Source organism: Atta cephalotes (genome assembly GCF_000143395.1).
Source record: "Atta cephalotes unplaced genomic scaffold scaffold00004, whole genome shotgun sequence".
Lineage (NCBI taxonomy): Eukaryota > Metazoa > Arthropoda > Insecta > Hymenoptera > Formicidae > Atta > Atta cephalotes.
In genome coordinates, this window is record NW_012130068.1 from 4,445,769 (window position 1) to 4,453,637 (window position 7,869).

Sequence of the window (7,869 nt, forward strand, 5' to 3'; positions counted from 1 at the left end):
GAGCTCAATATTTTTGAAAAACAGTAAAAGATTTAACTAAAATGCTTTTCTAAAAATTTTCTTATGATTTTTCTTTCTATCTATTTTTTTTATCAAATTGCGCACTGTTAAATGTATGTAATAATTTTAAAAAATACAACAACGTGATATTTATTAAGATACAGAACTGTAAAGACAAAATTTTTTTGAAAAGTAGTCAAAAGCTGAAATATAAATTTCAAGCATTAAAATGTTTTTTTATTTTTTTCGATGATTCTTTACCGAGTTACGATGACCTAAGTATTATGCAATTTTAAGTTCCATGTCCGGAAACTTATCGACGGTAGTGTATATAAAACTCTTTAATAGTTTAAACATATATACAAACACACACACGCACGCACGCACGCACGCACGCACGCACGCACGCACGCACGCACGCACGCACGCACGCACGCACGCACGCACGCACGCACGCACGCACCACACACACACACACACACACACACACACACACACACACATGCTTGTATATAGTGTAAAATATGCGAGAATAATAAGTACTTATGAAGTTTAAAAAAAGATACTTAAAATGTACACTTAAGCTTTTATTATAATATAATTCTAGAAATACAGTTTTAATGATCATTTATTAGAGAGAATTAAGTAAAATCATGAATTAGGATTATTTTTATTGGCACTTATACTTTTTACTATCAATGCCTTATGGTACGTAGATTTTAAAGTTGGTAATAAAATTTCAATAGGATTTTCTTGCTGCATTCGAAAATTCGAAAACTACCAGAGTATCATCTTATCCTTATTATTCATTGAAAATTTTAAACAAAAATAAAATTATACTCATATAATGTTTTTAAACGCATTCTTGATATATCTAATTATTAGTTTTTACAAATTAGTGTAGGTTTTACGTAACACCTAACAAAATGTTCACTTTTGTAAATTATTCTAACTTGCCATTATATCGTACGGAATGCAAAAGAATATTTATTGCATAACGTCATGAAAATCATATAAATTTTTAAGAACCTAATTTCATATAATATTAAGAAATAAATATTAATAAATATGTCAACTCTATAAATGATGTAAAAAATTATGTTGCCGATTATTTTTTATTTCTTTACAAATTTTTATATTTATAAATGTATTTTTATATTTATAAATGTATATGCAACGATTTCGTTAGTCGTCGTGTGTATGCACATGTTCTAGAAAATAGTGAGAATGCTACAAATTTAATACTTAAATAGCTTTCATCAAAATTAATTTAATTTGTTTTTCTAATTTTATCTTATTATTCGCAAATAAGATATTTTATATGTTGTTAAACTGAATATTACACAAAGAAAATGTTTTTGTTTTTATTGTCTGAGATATATCATAAATGCTTAATGAAATTAGAAATAATTTAAAAGATATATTTTTTACTTTAAATTATATATATTTTATTTAATATAAAATTTTTTTTATCAAATGTATCTACTATTTCAAAGACACTATAGTACATTAAATAAATAATCTTGATAAAAAATAACTAGAGGAAAGAAAAATTTATTCTATTTTCTTTAACATGATCAGTTCATTTCTTATTTCATATTCCATGTATAAACACAATCTCTAACATAAAATATATTTAAAAAAATGTTTATGAAAGCATTTTCAGCTGACGTGTAATGAAATAATGCCAACAGCATAACACGTTAATTTTCTATTCATTTATCATCATGACTAACATGTGAAATTCATGAAATTTTAGCATTTTTTTAAGTAAAGGACCAGGAGCGCCAAGAAATAGATTTAGCAATAGTATACTGTACACAATTTATGCTAATAGTACAATACTGTATTATGCGAAAATGTTGAATTCCCCATGAGAGTTTAAAATATTAAACAAAGCAAATATGCGATTTAATTCAAAATACATGAGCATATATAGTTTTATTAATTGTTGCATTTTTATTGTGTATTTGAATACACATAACCATCCCATTTCTGTTTTAAATTATTTATATTAAATTGATTATATTACGCGTTGTATATATTCAATTTTCTAAATTTAGATAGATATAATGTCCTGAACTGAATACGACTGATGATGACTCGATACCACATAGCTTAAATTATCGATGACATAACAAATATTGTTTTGTTAGAAATTGGTTTGCTATCATTAAACAGTGATAAATGAAAAGAATAAATTTCTAATCACAAATGCAATAGATTTCTTAGAGAAGTGAGTTACATAATTATTTTTGTCCTTAATGTAATAAATAATTTCCTTAATGTAAAATAATTTTTCTATGCGGTGATCAAATATATTTAGTGGATCTCACATCATTTTAAATAATACAAAATCAAATTATCAATATATATATATATATATATATATATATATATATATATATATATATATGTAGACGGACATATTACAAAAAAGAGAGTAAGACGAAACATAGCACATTATAGGAATGAATGCAATTAATCAGTAACTTGTTTCTTATCTATAGAATTAGTAAATAATGCTAATTTTATTAAATTATCTGGAATATGTTATTTAAAAATTTTCAATTATTCTATTTATTTTTGTGTACCATATCTTTATTAAAAATGTTTATATATTCTCTTTCTTGTGTGCATCAGTTTATATAATATTTAACTCTGGAAGAGAGACAATATATAAAAGTCAAACACAAACCTCATATTTCAACTGAAATTTTTGAGAAGAAAAAAGAAAATAAAATAAGCCACATCTAAACAACAATCAAATAATTTTTCAAAAACAATCTAATAATTTTTTTTTCATTTTCTTTTGATCTTTATCACCTATGAAATATATTTAGATACACAAAAAGCTTAAAGTAAAAGCATTATATTGTAAAAATATGTCAGAACTTTATATTGTAAAAATATGTTATAATTGAATTTTACTTTTTTTCTCTTCATGCTTTCATTAATAAAATTAAAGATTTAATTAAATTTAATATATCTAGGATTTTTATAAAATCTCAAAAAAAAAATCTTAAAATGCTTAATTAAAAAACATAAAAGATAATATCAGAGATATTCATCAAATTTGAAAACAATTTCTTGCAAAAATTACTTTAGCATTAATCATTTTTTCCCAAGTTTGATTTATTTGTAAAATATTTTTTATCTTTCCTCTTATTCATTCATTATCCGTAATTTGTTCTATGAATTTCTAACAGTCTAATATATCTTCTACATATTCTGTCATAGAAGATACAAATTTATGAGAGTAAATGATATTTCGAGCTCTATGTTATAATCTCATTGTTGTACATTTTCCTATGTACCATAAATCGAACCATAAACGATGTCACATATTCCAGAATTAAATATATCAATCAATTTTGAAGCAATGAATCCGCAAGAGATGGCTATATTTATTTGTCATATATTTTCCCTTTTGATCCATTCCTTCACATTCAAATAAAATGAAAAGAAACTTGACTCACAAATACGATGCGCAACGGCAGAGTTGTAACTGCATTTCAATATTGTGTCGATCTGTAAGATAAACAAATTTATTCAAATTATCACAACGCCCAAAATAATTGATATCAAAATATTATGCGAATACAATATTGCTCTAATGCAAATAATTACAATTTAAAAATAAATAATAAAGCCTGTTATTTTTAGCCAAAATAAGAAATAATGAATTATTAGATCTTTTTCTTACACAATTCATCTTTCCTTTTTTTCTTTGCATAGAGGAAAAGAGAAAACATGAATTATCTAAAATCTAAGAAGTTCAGTTAAAAAAAACAGCAATACATAAATTACTCACTCTATAGTTGCTCCACCGTTGCCCGATGCCTCCCCGGGCCTCGTCCTCCTCTCAAATTTTCCTGTTTCTTCAGATTCGTAATATTCACACAACACTCACTCGCGAATAATTAATTACATACGATGGCACATATTAATTAGCAAAATACGATAATCGTATGGTACGACACTTCCAAATTGATGACACGCGACGCATATCGCTATGTCACGACGGAAAAGTGACGCGGTAAAATATGGGATCGTATGAAGCTATTATCAGTTCGTGATGTCTCGTAAATTAGTGGAATGAAATTAATGGAAGAGCATCGAGCGGTGTAGAATTCTATGCTTTCGAGTTACCGCGGGTAGTCGAGTTACTCCGAATTCACCTTGCATAATGGAGAATTATCAAAGTGGCAGATCAACTGCGGCTAATTAAACCGCATGGCACGTCACTTTAGGCTCCTATTCCATAATATTTAATGACAAAATCGTTACGTTATTGCACAACTTTTTTACTTACGTAACGATATCGTTATCTGTTTTTAAAAATTGCAGGATAGAGCCTTAATGGCAATAACAATGAGTGCCACTTACATTTAGCGACACAAGTCAAAAATATCATTACACATGCAAAGAAAGAGTCGACTTGTGTCACTAAATGGAAGATATATAATCCGATATCATACAATTATCTCGTTGCGTAGATTTTGTACAGAGTAAAAAAACTTTGTAACAATACAACGATATCGTTACGGTTAAAAGAACATAGGAGCCTTAATTCGGAGCCGATCCGTTTCGCACTTGCAGCGTTTAGCAAATGGCCGATGAATTCAAAGGCACCTATAGCTAACTTCACGCAACACTACGCGAGTCAATTTAACGGTCGGTTACAGAGCTGGCCAAACGGTCGAAATTCGCAGTTCTATTGACACAATGCGAGATACTCTGGAATTTAGATAATCTGCGAACCGCAAAGACACAATTATTACTCACAGAATACAGATATCATAGCGAAACAGCGATTCAACATTTCTATAATCTCTTTTGAAATTATCTACTTCCTGATGAAAATAAAAATCAGAGCGTAAGTCGAATGTAATGGGAGAGTGACAAAAGTGTAAACGAAACTTCTAGGAAGCGAAAATTGAAACATCAAGATGTAACAGAAGTGTAAATGCTTCTTTTACATTTCATTGTTCCAATTTTCGTCTTCTAGAAATTTTGTTCACACTTCTGTTACTCTTCCATTACATTCGATTTATGTTCTGATTTTTATCAAGGTTGCTTTATGATCGAACGGCGAAAAATGTCTCACCTCAATACGCATACGATCGTTCGTCATGGGGATCTAATCGTCCTCGTAATCGTCTTGAGAATAAAAACATTATTCGTAGCCAATGATCACGAGTGATTGGAGGGAATTAATAATTCACGGAGCGATATGCGTCGTTACCTACCCGCTCGAACTACGCCGCGCAAATGGTAGAGTCGCCAACTATGGCTCGGTATGACGTCACGCAGTAGGTACCCCGCGCGCGTCGCAAAAAAAAACAAACATCAAGGTCGCGCGCCAACCGTCGATTTATTTCGCCGTTTCCAAATATATTTTTCTACGAAATTAACTTTTTCCGAATATTCTATTCCTTTTCAATTCTTCTTTTTTCAAACAGCCCCACAACTGATCCATTTTAAACTCGCAAAGTATTTGCCTTCTTAAGTCCTTTATGAATTAACGTAATCTATTTAATGAATTAGAAAAGAATTCATAAATATGTATTTTTATATGGATACTTGTGCAAATGCTACTTGTAATAAGAGTAATAGTTAATTTGTATAAAAAATAAAATATGATTTATTCTTATACAATAAAGTACATATAAAATTAAGAAATAAAAAGGGATTGGAAAAAAATAGATATATTTTGAATATGAAAAAAGAACTCACAAACGACATAAAAGCGAAATATTGACTCTCGTTCAATACTTTTAGAACAGAAATGGAACGAAACAGAAATTCATTTTGTAAATGGTAAATCATGAAAAATAGAATTCTTTTATGACTTTCTATACTATCCGCTTTTACAGAAATAATATACTGGCCAATACCAAAAAACAGTAATTAATTATGTATTTTTAATATTAAAGACTCTGTTATTCATGGAGGATTTTTAGTGCTCCAAATAAGTAATTAATTACTGTCTTTCGATAATAAATATTACCTAATTTCCATGAACGATACTATACTCTCACGTTGCCCATTTCGGGTTTTGAAAAATTCATTTCGTTGTTCAACTAAAAATATTCAAAAATGTAGTGACTATATTATTTAAATTTTTATGTAACCAGTAGAACAGTTGAAGATATTTTGATAAATTTTACAAAAAATTTCTTCTTAGAAATAAGACGTATATTTCAGTTTATACAAAACAAAGACGCAAGATTGATTGCATTGTTTAAGAATTAAAGTGAGAATACCGAGAATTTCAGTTTCGAATCTGTAAACTTAAATCGTCGTTATAAGATGTCATCTGCTTGATAAATAACAAAACAGTAAATGATTTCTGAGATATTAGTATAAAAAGTGAAAACAGGTAATAAACACGTCTATAATTGAAACAATTTAATACTTGAAATTTTATTTTGAACATACAATAGGTACAAAAAGTATTCGTTAAGACAATTTTTTATTTAGAAAAACTTTATTTGTAGAAAATAAATATTAAATAACAATGTTATACAACGAGCATGTTTTATCCTAATATAAATAAAAGAAGTTGCGTTTCATGATCTAAATTTCTTAACTACAAATACTTGTTCCGTTCAAATAATACAATTTTTCATTTTCGTTTATTTTTAATACATTTTCATTATTACACATCTTATTAAATAAAATGATTTTGAGAAATGTACAATTTTATTTTTTGTCAATAAATTGTTAATCAATTTACTTTAACTCTATGCATATATTTAATTTATTTATAATATTAATTTTGATAAAGCTGAATATAATTTTAGTAGGAACAGAAAAGAAACAAAGAGATCTTATAATTATATTATTAGAAATTTTATAGTAAATTTTATATTGAGAAAATTTAAAAAGCATATCATATGTTGTTATTTAGAAGAGTGTAACTGTTGCTCATTATTTATTTGAAATAATAATTTCGATAAAAAACAGTTAACAATTTACGATGTGATATAATTTTAAGACAGATATTTAAAAAAAGGCATACCATTTTTAATAAGAAAGGAAAGAGATTATAGGATTATTATATTTATCTTTGTAACACTTGAAATTTATCGTTAAAAATTTAAAAGGTTAAAAAAGGCATTGTCGAATTATGTAGCTTTTGTTAAGAGAGTATTATAATTATCATACACTCAAATTTATTAGTATTAATTCATTTATAGACGTCATAAGATATTTTTTTTCATTACAATTTTATCAAGACTTCTCGTAAATGAGCACGTAAAAGTTGTTTATTACCTTTACTGTCGTGTGCTTATTAACGTCTTATTAAAGTACTTATTAACGTCAGAAGCTGTGTACTGTCAGTCAATTTTGCTGTTGACATTAGATTAGATATTCGCAGAACAAGATATCTACCGCGATTGAAATATATGAATTATATATAATTTTAACTATGAAAGTTAGCCGATATATTACATCGTTACATGAAAATACATATATCTAATGGAAGCATAGATATATGTGAGAAAATAGTGCTTATCACCTTAGTATCGAATTTTAAAACATCTCAGGTCATGTCTGCGATTATATGTGAATTTAATCAAAGTGTTATATTCGTATTTGAATCTCGTTGCGCATTAACGTTAAAACATTTTCCGTCCTTCCTAGAAGATTTCCTATAGATAGCATGTGATATCGAATTCGCAAAATCACTGACGTGAGTGTACCATATTCGTTGTATTTATCAAGATATCTTTGATGACAACGTATAAGATATAAGAGGCAAGTAATATCCGAGCAGAGATAGTGTTAGGCTAGACCGTGATACGTGCGGGAAGAAACTCAAAGTGCGATCAAATACAATTGATACAGATAATTATCACA